Source organism: Somniosus microcephalus, chromosome 2 (genome assembly GCF_052327205.1).
Source record: "Somniosus microcephalus isolate GS21.2 chromosome 2, FLI_Smic_1.0, whole genome shotgun sequence".
Classification (NCBI taxonomy): Eukaryota; Metazoa; Chordata; class Chondrichthyes; order Squaliformes; family Somniosidae; genus Somniosus; species Somniosus microcephalus.
The window spans coordinates 286057876-286072812 of NC_140988.1; positions in this window are offsets into that span (position 1 = coordinate 286057876).

A 14937-nucleotide genomic window follows, 5' to 3' on the forward strand; every position below is an offset into this window, starting at 1 on the left:
TGCCTAGACATGAGACGAGCAAACCAGGCAATAGTGAGGGAACGATATCCAATCCCCACCGTTGATGAGATACTCCAAGGTACGAACGGCTCAACGGTGTTTAGTAAGCTAGACCTGAAATGGGGTTATCACCAGCTAGAACTGACCCCTGAGTCACGAGAAATCACAACGTTTGCAGTACATAACGGAGTATACAGGTACAAGAGACTGATATTCGGTGTATCTTCAGCTAGTGAGCAATATCAACACGAGATAGCTAATGCCTTAGCTGGAATAGAGGGTGTTGAAAACATCTCAGATGACATTATCATGCATGCACACGACCAGGAAATGCACAACAGACGCCTGCACGCTGTCATGACCAGACTAATGGAAAGTGGACTGACACTAAACTCAGAGAAGTGCCAATTCAACATGGACCGATTGATTTTCATGGGAATCCTGTTGTCTGAAAAGGGCATCGGACCAACAGCAGAGAGAGTGCGAGCGGTGGCAGAAGCTCGGGAACCAGAGAATGCTACAGACGTGAGGAGTTTCTTGGGACTCGTTGGGTACAGTAGCAGATTCATCCCGCAGTTTGCAATGCTATCAGAGCCACTGCGACGCCTGACGAGAAAAGACACACCATTTAAATTTGGATCACAACAGAGACAGTCATTCAGTGCACTCAAGGAAGAGTTGGCCAGAGCTGGCACTTTAGCATATTTCGATAAGGATGCACCAACCAAGGTGATAGCAGATGCCAGTCCTGTAGGTTTAGGCGCAGTACCAGTTCAGGACCAACAGGGACAAGAGGTACCAATATGCTATGTAAGTCGTAGTTTAACAGACTGTGAGAGGAAATACTCTCAAACAGAGAGAGAGGCCTTAGCTCTTGTATGGGCTTGTGAGAGGCTGCATCCATATGTGTATGGCCGAAAATTTAACTTGGTAACTGACCATAAGCCATTACAAGTGATATACGGCCCACACTCTAAACCCTGTGCCCGTATAGAGAGATGGGTACTTAGATTACAGCCGTACGATTTTAAGGTGATACACATTCCAGGCAAGCAAAACATTGCAGACCCACTGTCATGATTGCTGGGGGAGACAGCAAAACAGGAGAGACATTCTCATGGCTCAGATGAATACGTGAGATTTGTAGCTGTGAGTGCGACACCAAAAGCACTCACTACTAGAGAGGTGGAGGAAGCCTCTGCTACTGACCCAGAGCTGATTGAGGTACGGAAGGCAATCACAAACGGACATTTTGAGAACTGTAAAGCTTATGCAGCAATTGCAAACGAGCTGTGCGTAGTGGGGTACCTAGTTCTTCGGGGAACACGCATCGTGCTACCCATAGTGTTACATGCACGAGCCCTGGTGTTAGCACATGAAGGACACTTGGGAATAGTTGGAACAAAGCAACATCTCAGAACCAAGGTTTGGTGGCCTGCATGGACAAGGCAGCTGAAAAACACTGTAAAGCGTGCCACGGCTGTCAGATAGTAGCCAGACCCGACCCACCTGAACCGTTGAGACCAACACCATTACCGGAGGGCCCCTGGCAGGATGTAGCTATAGACTTACTGGGACCCTTGCCATCCAACCACTCCATTCTTGTGGTAGTTGATTATTATAGTCGCTACTATGAATACAACATCATGACCTCCACAACAACAGAGAAGGTTATTGATAGTTTAGAGTCAATCTTCAGCCGTCATGGTTTGCCAATCACCTGCAAATCTGATAATGGTCCCCAATTCAGATCTGAATTATCCAAAGAATACTGTGAAAACAACAGGATCAAACACCTGAAAACAACAGCAAAATGGGCTCAGGCTAACAGAGAAGTCAAGCGCCAGAATGCATCGCTGATGAAGAGAATCAGAATTGCTCAGTCAGAAGGACTAGATTGGAAACGTGAACTTAGAAAATATGTGACTGTGTACAGGAGCATTGACCATGCCATGACAGGAAAGAGCCCGGCAGAGCTGCTCTTTAAACGGAAAATGAGAGGAAAGCTGCCAGACATCACAGAGTCGCGCGCAGACATGGAAGTACGTGACCGGGATGCAGAACAAAAAGGCAAGTCCAAACTGTACGCAGATGAACAGCGGAGAACACAATACTCAGAGGTGGAAGTTGGCGACACGGTGCGGGTACGGCAGGACAAAGTGGACAAGTTCACCACTCCTTTTAATGCCACACCCCACAAAGTTTTGAGTAAAACAGGGAGTCAAGTAGTAGTAGAATCTTCAGACGGAGCACGCTACTCGAGAAACACTACGTTTGTGAAGAAATACAGAACCAATGGACCAAAGGAGACACTCCATGAGCAGGAGGAAACACAAGGGACTGAGGACAGTATAGTAGACCCTGACACACATACCACTGTGACACAGGCAATACCCACTGACACCAACATGTCAGACATACCCAATACAGCCAGACCTCAAAGGGTTAAAAGAAAACCCCAAAGACTGTCTGATTATGTAACAACATAAACTGTGCGAGAATTGCATGGGTGATGTTAAATGTTTAAACCTGGGAATTATTTAGTTGTGTGGTAAGACTCTAGTTTGTAAAAAGTTTATAAACTAAATAAGTTATGCAGTGTTATTGTAAGCAACTGTTTGTAAACTGCAAGTTTGTTTCCAAGGAAAAGGGGGATGTCGTGTATTGATTGCGAGTTTGACACCAGTCAATACGGTAATGTAATGTGCATTGCATTATGGGAATTACCCGGAAAAATGGCAGTCGGCCATTTTACGCAATAAAGTGAACATTGAAGTTATAAGCCTGTCTGCCTGACTCTGATTTAATTCGACGTATCTACATGCTTGATTGAATACATTAAAGCATAGAAAGAACAATCCCAGAGTAAAGTTAGAAGTTGATTATATTATTTCTAATTCATTAGAGTGTTGAGGAGGTGGATCAAAATATTGCAGTTGTCCCTGATGAGGTTGAGTTGGACATTGTTGTAGCAGCATTTGGAATTGTTGGAATGGCATTTATTTCTCTTGTCGACATTTAAACCAGGGAGTGATTTGCAGTTAGATCTGTGAAATAATCATAAGGAATAAATGTGCTGGGAGTCATCGGTGATTGTCCGATATTAGTTACTGCAATCGTGAGGTCAGTGTTGACACTTTGGAGGATAGAATGAAACTGTTGGCGCTGCAGGTCAGTTTGTTGTCAATTTTGCAGATGAAGAGACATTTGGAATAAGGTATGAGAAAGACAAGTAAGTAATAAATGCTCTTTGACAATAATTTGTCTAATGCTGAACTTAGTTATTGCTTACTTGAAGTAGATGTCGGCGTCTGTGCGGAGGAAAGAGTTGAAATTGCAGCTGACTCTGGGGAGGGTGAATCAGGTATTGATGTTGTCCAAACCGATGAAGGCTTTGGATTTGGGGTTGTGTCTGCTATAAATGGGAAAGGAGAGGAAGGATAATCAACAAAATGTCAGAATCTATAATAAGCTGTAAGTGTTCCTTGGTGATCATTGATTACAGGCAGAGTGCAGCCATTATATACCTGACGTAATTGTTGATGATTTATGTGTTGTTGCAGTTGTTTCTGACGTTATTAGTGCTGAAATTTCTGTAAAGGGAAGGTTTTATAATTCATAGTGAACATGTTGATGTGTTTAAGATCAAGACTAAAATGTATCTAAATGCTACTGTGACTGTGGATGTAGCTGACAGTGTCAGAGTTGCAGTTGTGCCTGCTGTAGAAATTAAAGCAATGGAGATATTTGAAGGAAGTTCTGAGACATGATGATAAGGAAGATTCCATGTTGAGAATCATTGAGAATTGGCAGCGCTGATTATTGCTTACCTGAGGTTACCGCTTTTGCTCCAGTGTGGGATGGAGATGAAACTGCTGTAGTTTGCATTGACTTTGTGCTCAGTGATTCTGATACTGTAGTTGAGGAGCGAGAGGAAACTATTGGGTTCTTAGTTGAGCCAGCTGTAGGTATGGAAGATGCAGAAACATTTAGATGCAAGTATGAGAGTGATACTGATGAAAGCCCATGGTATTCGAAAATGACTGATCGCAGGCTAAGTTTAGATATAACTTACACGAAGTAGGTGTTGGTGTCTGTGTTGAGGGCTGAGATGAAACTGTTGGAGTGTCCGTTGACCCTATGGAGGGTGAGTCGTATATAGTAGTCATAGAAGCAGATGAAGGTGTTGTAGTTGCAGGTGATCCTGATGTTGCAGATGTTGAAGGAGAGGTGACTTTTGGAGGTGGAGTTGTGTCAACTGTAATAATGATGAAGCAGAATCATTTGCCAAAATGTCACAGAGTCATAGCGTCATAGAGTTATACAGCACTGAAAGAGGCCTTTCAGCCCATCGTGTCCACGCCGGCCATCAAGCCCTATCTATTCTAATCCCATTTTCTAGCACTTGGTCCGTAGCCTTGTATGATATGGTGTTTCAAGCGGAAGCCAAGCGCAGGCAGCGAAAGGGGTGCACGTCAACCCAAGCACCCCACCCACCCGTCCCTTCATCCACCGTCTGACCCACCTGTGACAGAGACTGTAGGTCCCGTATTGGAATCATCAGTCACCTGCGAACTCATTTTTAACGTGGAAGCAAATCATCCTCGGTTCCGAGGGACTGCCTAAGAAGAGAAGGTGTTTCAAGTGCTAATATAAATGCTTCTTGAATGTTGTGAGGGTTCCTGCCTCTACCACCCTTTCAGGCAGTGAGTTCCAGATTCCAACGACCCTCTGGTAAAAATGGTTTTCCTCAAATCCCCTCTAAAGCTCCTGCCCCTTACCTTGAAACTATGCCCCCTGGTTATTGACCCCTCTACTAAGGGGAAAAGTTCCTTTCTATGTACCATAGATGTCAGCATAATTCAGTACATAACAACTTGCCGTTCATAATGATTGATCCCAGAGTAAAGTTAGAAATTGATTATGTTATTTATAATTCATTAGTGTGTTGAGAAGAAGTATTAAAGTATTGGCGTTGTCGCTGATGAGGTTGAGTTGGATATTATTGTAGCAGCATTTGGAATTGTTGGAATGGCAGTTATGTCTGTTGTAGACATTTAAACCAGGGAATGATTTGTAGTTAGATTGGTGAAATAATCATAAGGAATAAATGTGTTGGGAGTCATCGCTGACTGTCTGATATTAGTTATTGCAATCCTGAGGTCAGTGTTGTTGACACTTTGGAGGATCGAATAAAACCGTTGGCGCTGCAGGTCAGTTTGCTGTCAATTTTGCAGACGAAGAGATGTTTGGAATAAGGTATGAGAAAGACATGTAAGAAATAAATGCTCTTTGACAATAATTTTTCTAAAGCTTGACTAAGTTATTGCTTACGTGAAGTAGGCGTCGGCATCTGTGTGGAGGAAAGAGTTGAAATTGCAGCTGACTCTGGGGAGGGTGAGTCAGGTATTGATGGTGTCGAAACCGATGAAGGCTTTGGATTTGGGGTTGTGTCCACTATAAATGGGAAAGGAGAGGCAGGTTAATCAGCAGAATGCCAGAATCTACAATAAAGTGTAAGTGTTCCTTGGTGATCATTGATTAGAGGCAGAGTGTAGTCACTAAGTAACTGACGTAATTGTTGATGATTTACTTGTTGCTGCAGTTTTTTCTGACTTCATTAGAGCTGAAGCTTCTTTGAAGGGAAGAAGGCTTCTTAATTCACAGTGAACATGATGCTGTGTTTAAGAGCAAGACTAAAAAGTATCTAAATGCTACTGTGAATATAGGTGCAGCTGACAGTGTCAGAGTTGCAGTTGTGCCTGCTGTAGAAATTAAAGCAATGGAGGTATTTGCAGGAAGTTCTGAGACATGATGATAAGGAAGAAACCATGTTGAGCATCACGAATATTGACAGCATTGATTATTGCTTACCTGAGGTTGTCGCTGTTGATCCAGTGTGGGATGGAGCCAAAAATGTCGCAGTAGTCATTGTCTTTTTGCTCTGTGATTCTGATGCTGTAGTTGAGGAGGGAGAGGAAACTATTGTTTTCTTAGTTGAGCCAGCTGTAGGTATGGAAGATGCAGAAACATTTAGAAGAAAGTGCGAGAATGATGGCGATGAAAGCCCATGTTATTAAAATTGATTGATCGTCGGCTAAATTTAGTTATAACTTACGTGAAGTAGGTGTTGGCGTCTGTGTCGAGGGCTGAGGTGAAACTGTTGGGGTGTCTGTTGACCCTATGGAGGGTGAGTTGGATATAATAGTTGTAGAAGCAGATGAAAGTTTTGCAGTTGCAGGTGATCCTGATGTTGCAGATGTTGAGGGAGAGGAGACTTCTGGAGGTGGAGTTGTCTCAGCTGTAATAATGAAAAAGCAGAAACATTTGCCAAAATGTCTGAATAATTCAGTACTTAACAATTTGCCGTTCATAATGATTGATCCCTGTCGTGTATTGATTGTGAGTTTGACACCAGTCAATACGGTAATGTAATGTGCATTGCATTATGGGAATTACCCGGAAAAATGGCAGTCGGCCATTTTACGCAATAAAATGAACATCGCAGTTATAAGCCTGTCTGCCTGACTCTGATTTAATTCGACGTATCTACTTGCTTGATTGAATGCATTAAAGCATAGATACAACTTTGGCGACGAGGATAACGAACGGAATCATTTTAGATAGGTAATTGCCCAAGTTTTAGTTAGCTAGGATGGAGAAGACCGGCATTCAAAATTTTGCATGCGTCGCCGAGCCAGCCACGTTGGGTCCAAGATGGACAAGGTGGTTAATGTCTTTTGAGCTTTATGCCAACGGCAAAGGACTCATTATCGACGATACCTCTACAGGTGCAACAAAGCGGAGGAGAAGAGCTCTACTTATACACCTAGCAGCACCAGATGTCCAGGATATCTTTTCGACTCTACCGGACACAGGAGAGCCAGCAGACTACGCGGCGGCGGTTAGTGCTTTGAATCACGACTTCGTGCCCCAGGTCAACGCAGCATTTGCTGGATAGACTTTTCATAAGTTGTCCCAGAAGACAGGTGAGACTGTGCAACAATTTGCTACTCGCTTGCGGCAGGCTGCTAAAGACTGTGCTTTTGGGGGGGTTGCGGATAATCAAATAAGAGACGCTATCCTGAGTAAGTGCACGTCAGCCTATGTGCGGAGGAAATTGCTAGAGGAAGGGCAAGGTCTAACGCTCGCCCGCACGTTACAATTGGCCTCACAATGTGAAAACGTCGAGGAGCAGATGTCAGCCATGTCATGTACAGAGAAGGCGGAGACAGATACTATTCGTCGTGTTACACAGAAAAGAGGGTATTATGTGAAAAGCTCGACAGAGAAACCAAAGGGAAATGGCGATAGGAACAAAAGGAAATGTTACAGATGTGGACACACAGACCACATGGGCAGAGATCCGAAATGCCCAGCACATGGGCAAACGTGTCATAAGTGCAAGGGAAAGGATAATTTCTCCAAAGTATGCCGCACAAAGGGTACAAAGAAACACAGTGTGAACAATGTAGAGGAACAAAATGACTTTGCATTTGCTGTTACTGGAAATAACGTGACAGAGCGACTTACCTTTTGTGTGGGGGGAGTAAACCTGAGAATGTTAATTGATTTGGGTGCAACTAGTAATGTGATAGATGAGAATACATGGGAAGGAATAAAGTCAGAACACATTAAGTGTCAGTCACATGTCCCTAAGACAGAGAGAAAGTTATTTTCTTATGCTTCTAGCCGACCACTGTCAGTTAAAGGTGTATTCACATGTGGGATTACAATAGGTAAGAGAAGTGAGCAGGCGGAGTTCATTGTGGTTAAAGGCCGTGGAGAGCTGTTGCTAGGAAGGGAGACAGCCATGAAACTGGGAGTTTTAAAAACAGGCGCAGATGTCTCAGCTGTGGTAGATGTAAGACAGCTACTAGAACAGCGGTATCCAAAGGTGTTCCAGGGAGTAGGAAGGCTGAACACAAAACAGATCAGTTTGTATATCGACCCACAAGTGAAGCCTGTGGCCCAGCCACTCAGGCGTATACCATTCAACTTAAGGAGGGCAGTAGAGGCCAAAATAAAACAATTGAGGGACATGGACATTATCGAACCTGTAACTGGTCCCACCCCATGGGTAAATCCTGTGGTTATTGTACCAAAAGCGGATAAGGATGTAAGGTTATGCCTAGACATGAGACGAGCAAACCGGGCAATAGTGAGGGAACGATATCCAATCCCCACCGTTGATGAGATACTCCAAGGTATGAACGGCTCAACGGTGTTTAGTAAGCTAGACCTGAAATGGGGTTATCACCAGCTAGAACTGACCCCTGAGTCACGAGAAATCACAACGTTTGCAGTACATGACGAAGTATACAGGTACAAGAGACTGATATTCGGTGTATCTTCAGCTAGTGAGCAATATCAGCACGAGATAGCTAATGCCTTAGCTGGAATAGAGGGTGTTGAAAACATCTCAGATGACATTATCGTGCATGCACACGACCAGGAAATGCACAACAGACGCCTGCACGCTGTCATGACCAGACTAATGGAAAGTGGACTGACACTAAACTCAGAGAAGTGCCAATTCAACATGGACCGATTGATTTTCATGGGAATCCTGTTGTCTGAAAAGGGCATCGGACCAACAGCAGAGAGAGTGCGAGCGGTGGCAGAAGCTCGGGAACCAGAGAATGCTACAGACGTGAGGAGTTTCTTGGGACTCGTTGGGTACAGTAGCAGGTTCATCCCGCAGTTTGCAATGCTATCAGAGCCACTGCGACGCCTGACGAGAAAAGACACACCATTTAAATTTGGATCACAACAGAGACAGTCATTCAGTGCACTCAAGGAAGAGTTGGCCAGAGCTGGCACTTTAGCATATTTCGATAAGGATGCACCAACCAAGGTGATAGCAGATGCCAGTCCTGTAGGTTTAGGCGCAGTACCAGTTCAGGACCAACAGGGACAAGAGGTACCAATATGCTATGTAAGTCGTAGTTTAACAGACTGTGAGAGGAAATACTCTCAAACAGAGAGAGAGGCCTTAGCTCTTGTATGGGCTTGTGAGAGGCTGCATCCATATGTGTATGGCCGAAAATTTAACTTGGTAACTGACCATAAGCCATTACAAGTGATGTACGGCCCACACTCTAAACCCTGTGCCCGTATAGAGAGATGGGTACTTAGATTACAGCCGTACGATTTTAAGGTGATACACATTCCAGGCAAGCAAAACATTGCAGACCCACTGTCATGATTGCTGGGGGAGACAGCAAAACAGGAGAGACATTCTCATGGCTCAGATGAATACGTGAGATTTGTAGCTGTGAGTGCGACACCAAAAGCACTCACTACTAGAGAGGTGGAGGAAGCCTCTGCTACTGACCCAGAGCTGATTGAGGTACGGAAGGCAATCACAAACGGACATTTTGAGAACTGTAAAGCTTATGCAGCAATTGCAAACGAGCTGTGCGTAGTGGGGTACCTAGTTCTTCGGGGAACACGCATCGTGCTACCCATAGTGTTACATGCACGAGCCCTGGTGTTAGCACATGAAGGACACTTGGGAATAGTTGGAACAAAGCAACATCTCAGAACCAAGGTTTGGTGGCCTGCATGGACAAGGCAGCTGAAAAACACTGTAAAGCGTGCCACGGCTGTCAGATAGTAGCCAGACCCGACCCACCTGAACCGTTGAGACCAACACCATTACCGGAGGGCCCCTGGCAGGATGTAGCTATAGACTTACTGGGACCCTTGCCATCCAACCACTCCATTCTTGTGGTAGTTGATTATTATAGTCGCTACTATGAATACAACATCATGACCTCCACAACAACAGAGAAGGTTATTGATAGTTTAGAGTCAATCTTCAGCCGTCATGGTTTGCCAATCACCTGCAAATCTGATAATGGTCCCCAATTCAGATCTGAATTATCCAAAGAATACTGTGAAAACAACAGGATCAAACACCTGAAAACGACAGCAAAATGGGCTCAGGCTAACAGAGAAGTCAAGCGCCAGAATGCATCGCTGATGAAGAGAATCAGAATTGCTCAGTCAGAAGGACTAGATTGGAAACGTGAACTTAGAAAATATGTGACTGTGTACAGGAGCATTGACCATGCCATGACAGGAAAGAGCCCGGCAGAGCTGCTCTTTAAACGGAAAATGAGAGGAAAGCTGCCAGACAGCACAGAGTCGCGCGCAGACATGGAAGTACGTGACCAGGATGCAGAACAAAAAGGCAAGTCCAAACTGTACGCAGATGAACAGCGGAGAACACAATACTCAGAGGTGGAAGTTGGCGACACGGTGCGGGTACGGCAGGACAAAGTGGACAAGTTCACCACTCCTTTTAATGCCACACCCCACAAAGTTTTGAGTAAAACAGGGAGTCAAGTAGTAGTAGAATCTTCAGACGGAGCACGCTACTCGAGAAACACTACGTTTGTGAAGAAATACAGAACCAATGGACCAAAGGAGACACTCCATGAGCAGGAGGAAACACAAGGGACTGAGGACAGTATAGTAGACCCTGACACACATACCACTGTGACACAGGCAATACCCACTGACACCAACATGTCAGACATACCCAATACAGCCAGACCTCAAAGGGTTAAAAGAAAACCCCAAAGACTGTCTGATTATGTAACAATATAAACTGTGCGTGAATTGCATGGGTGATGTTAAATGTTTAAACCTGGGAATTATTTAGTTGTGTGGTAAGACTCTAGTTTGTAAAAAGTTTATAAACTAAATAAGTTATGCAGTGTTATTGTAAGCAACTGTTTGTAAACTGCAAGTTTGTTTCCAAGGAAAAGGGGGATGTCGTGTATTGATTGCGAGTTTGACACCAGTCAATACGGTAATGTAATGTGCATTGCATTATGGGAATTACCCGGAAAAATGGCAGTCGGCCATTTTACGCAATAAAGTGAACATTGAAGTTATAAGCCTGTCTGCCTGACTCTGATTTAATTCAACGTATCTACATGCTTGATTGAATACATTAAAGCATAGAAAGAACAATCCCAGAGTAAAGTTAGAAGTTGATTATATTATTTCTAATTCATTAGAGTGTTGAGGAGGTGGATCAAAATATTGCAGTTGTCCCTGATGAGGTTGAGTTGGACATTGTTGTAGCAGCATTTGGAATTGTTGGAATGGCATTTATTTCTCTTGTCGACATTTAAACCAGGGAGTGATTTGCAGTTAGATCTGTGAAATAATCATAAGGAATAAATGTGCTGGGAGTCATCGGTGATTGTCCGATATTAGTTACTGCAATCGTGAGGTCAGTGTTGACACTTTGGAGGATAGAATGAAACTGTTGGCGCTGCAGGTCAGTTTGTTGTCAATTTTGCAGATGAAGAGACATTTGGAATAAGGTATGAGAAAGACAAGTAAGTAATAAATGCTCTTTGACAATAATTTGTCTAATGCTGAACTTAGTTATTGCTTACTTGAAGTAGATGTCGGCGTCTGTGCGGAGGAAAGAGTTGAAATTGCAGCTGACTCTGGGGAGGGTGAATCAGGTATTGATGTTGTCCAAACCGATGAAGGCTTTGGATTTGGGGTTGTGTCTGCTATAAATGGGAAAGGAGAGGAAGGATAATCAACAAAATGTCAGAATCTATAATAAGCTGTAAGTGTTCCTTGGTGATCATTGATTACAGGCAGAGTGCAGCCATTATATACCTGACGTAATTGTTGATGATTTATGTGTTGTTGCAGTTGTTTCTGACGTTATTAGTGCTGAAATTTCTGTAAAGGGAAGGTTTTATAATTCATAGTGAACATGTTGATGTGTTTAAGATCAAGACTAAAATGTATCTAAATGCTACTGTGACTGTGGATGTAGCTGACAGTGTCAGAGTTGCAGTTGTGCCTGCTGTAGAAATTAAAGCAATGGAGATATTTGAAGGAAGTTCTGAGACATGATGATAAGGAAGATTCCATGTTGAGAATCATTGAGAATTGGCAGCGCTGATTATTGCTTACCTGAGGTTACCGCTTTTGCTCCAGTGTGGGATGGAGATGAAACTGCTGTAGTTTGCATTGACGTTGTGCTCAGTGATTCTGATACTGTAGTTGAGGAGCGAGAGGAAACTATTGGGTTCTTAGTTGAGCCAGCTGTAGGTATGGAAGATGCAGAAACATTTAGATGCAAGTATGAGAGTGATACTGATGAAAGCCCATGGTATTCGAAAATGACTGATCGCAGGCTAAGTTTAGATATAACTTACGCGAAGTAGGTGTTGGTGTCTGTGTTGAGGGCTGAGATGAAACTGTTGGAGTGTCCGTTGACCCTATGGAGGGTGAGTCGTATATAGTAGTCATAGAAGCAGATGAAGGTGTTGTAGTTGCAGGTGATCCTGATGTTGCAGATGTTGAAGGAGAGGTGACTTTTGGAGGTGGAGTTGTGTCAACTGTAATAATGATGAAGCAGAATCATTTGCCAAAATGTCACAGAGTCATAGCGTCATAGAGTTATACAGCACTGAAAGAGGCCTTTCAGCCCATCGTGTCCACGCCGGCCATCAAGCCCTATCTATTCTAATCCCATTTTCTAGCACTTGGTCCGTAGCCTTGTATGATATGGTGTTTCAAGCGGAAGCCAAGCGCAGGCAGCGAAAGGGGCGCACGTCAACCCAAGCACCCCAACCACCCGTCCCTTCATCCACCGTCTGACCCACCTGTGACAGAGACTGTAGGTCCCGTATTGGAATCATCAGTCACCTGCGAACTCATTTTTAACGTGGAAGCAAATCATCCTCGGTTCCGAGGGACTGCCTAAGAAGAGAAGGTGTTTCAAGTGCTAATATAAATGCTTCTTGAATGTTGTGAGGGTTCCTGCCTCTACCACCCTTTCAGGCAGTGAGTTCCAGATTCCAACGACCCTCTGGTAAAAATGGTTTTCCTCAAATCCCCTCTAAAGCTCCTGCCCCTTACCTTGAAACTATGCCCCCTGGTTATTGACCCCTCTACTAAGGGGAAAAGTTCCTTTCTATGTACCATAGATGTCAGCATAATTCAGTACATAACAACTTGCCGTTCATAATGATTGATCCCAGAGTAAAGTTAGAAATTGATTATGTTATTTATAATTCATTAGTGTGTTGAGAAGAAGTATTAAAGTATTGGCGTTGTCGCTGATGAGGTTGAGTTGGATATTATTGTAGCAGCATTTGGAATTGTTGGAATGGCAGTTATGTCTGTTGTAGACATTTAAACCAGGGAATGATTTGTAGTTAGATTGGTGAAATAATCATAAGGAATAAATGTGTTGGGAGTCATCGCTGACTGTCTGATATTAGTTATTGCAATCCTGAGGTCAGTGTTGTTGACACTTTGGAGGATCGAATAAAACCGTTGGCGCTGCAGGTCAGTTTGCTGTCAATTTTGCAGACGAAGAGATGTTTGGAATAAGGTATGAGAAAGCCATGTAAGAAATAAATGCTCTTTGACAATAATTTTTCTGAAGCTTGACTAAGTTATTGCTTACGTGAAGTAGGCGTCGGCATCTGTGTGGAGGAAAGAGTTGAAATTGCAGCTGACTCTGGGGAGGGTGAGTCAGGTATTGATGGTGTCGAAACCGATGAAGGCTTTGGATTTGGGGTTGTGTCCACTATAAATGGGAAAGGAGAGGCAGGTTAATCAGCAGAATGCCAGAATCTACAATAAAGTGTAAGTGTTCCTTGGTGATCATTGATTAGAGGCAGAGTGTAGTCACTAAGTAACTGACGTAATTGTTGATGATTTACTTGTTGCTGCAGTTTTTTCTGACTTCATTAGAGCTGAAGCTTCTTTGAAGAGAAGAAGGCTTCTTAATTCACAGTGAACATGATGCTGTGTTTAAGAGCAAGACTAAAAAGTATCTAAATGCTACTGTGAATATAGGTGCAGCTGACAGTGTCAGAGTTGCAGTTGTGCCTGCTGTAGAAATTAAAGCAATGGAGGTATTTGCAGGAAGTTCTGAGACATGATGATAAGGAAGAAACCATGTTGAGCATCACGAATATTGACAGCATTGATTATTGCTTACCTGAGGTTGTCGCTGTTGATCCAGTGTGGGATGGAGCCAAAAATGTCGTAGTAGCCATTGTCTTTTTGCTCCGTGATTCTGATGCTGTAGTTGAGGAGGGAGAGGAAACTATTGTTTTCTTAGTTGAGCCAGCTGTAGGTATGGAAGATGCAGAAACATTTAGAAGAAAGTGCGAGAATGATGGCGATGAAAGCCCATGTTATTAAAATTGATTGATCGTCGGCTAAATTTAGTTATAACTTACGTGAAGTAGGTGTTGGCGTCTGTGTCGAGGGCTGAGGTGAAACTGTTGGGGTGTCTGTTGACCCTATGGAGGGTGAGTTGGATATAATAGTTGTAGAAGCAGATGAAAGTTTTGCAGTTGCAGGTGATCCTGATGTTGCAGATGTTGAGGGAGAGGAGACTTCTGGAGGTGGAGTTGTCTCAGCTGTAATAATGAAAAAGCAGAAACATTTGCCAAAATGTCTGAATAATTCAGTACTTAACAATTTGCCATTCATAATGATTGATCCCTGTCGTGTATTGATTGTGAGTTTGACACCAGTCAATACGGTAATGTAATGTGCATTGCATTATGGGAATTACCCGGAAAAACGGCAGTCGGCCATTTTACGCAATGAAATGAACATCGCAGTTATAAGCCTGTCTGCCTGACTCTGATTTAATTCGACGTATCTACTTGCTTGATTGAATGCATTAAAGCATAGATACAACTTTGGCGACGAGGATAACGAACGGAATCATTTTAGATAGGTAATTGCCCAAGTTTTAGTTAGCTAGGATGGAGAAGACCGGCATTCAAAATTTTGCATGCGTCGCCGAGCCAGCCATGTTGGGTCCAAGATGGACAAGGTGGTTAACGTCTTTTGAGCTTTATGCCAACGGCAAAGGACTCATTATCGACGATACCTCTACAGGTGCAACAAAGCGGAGGA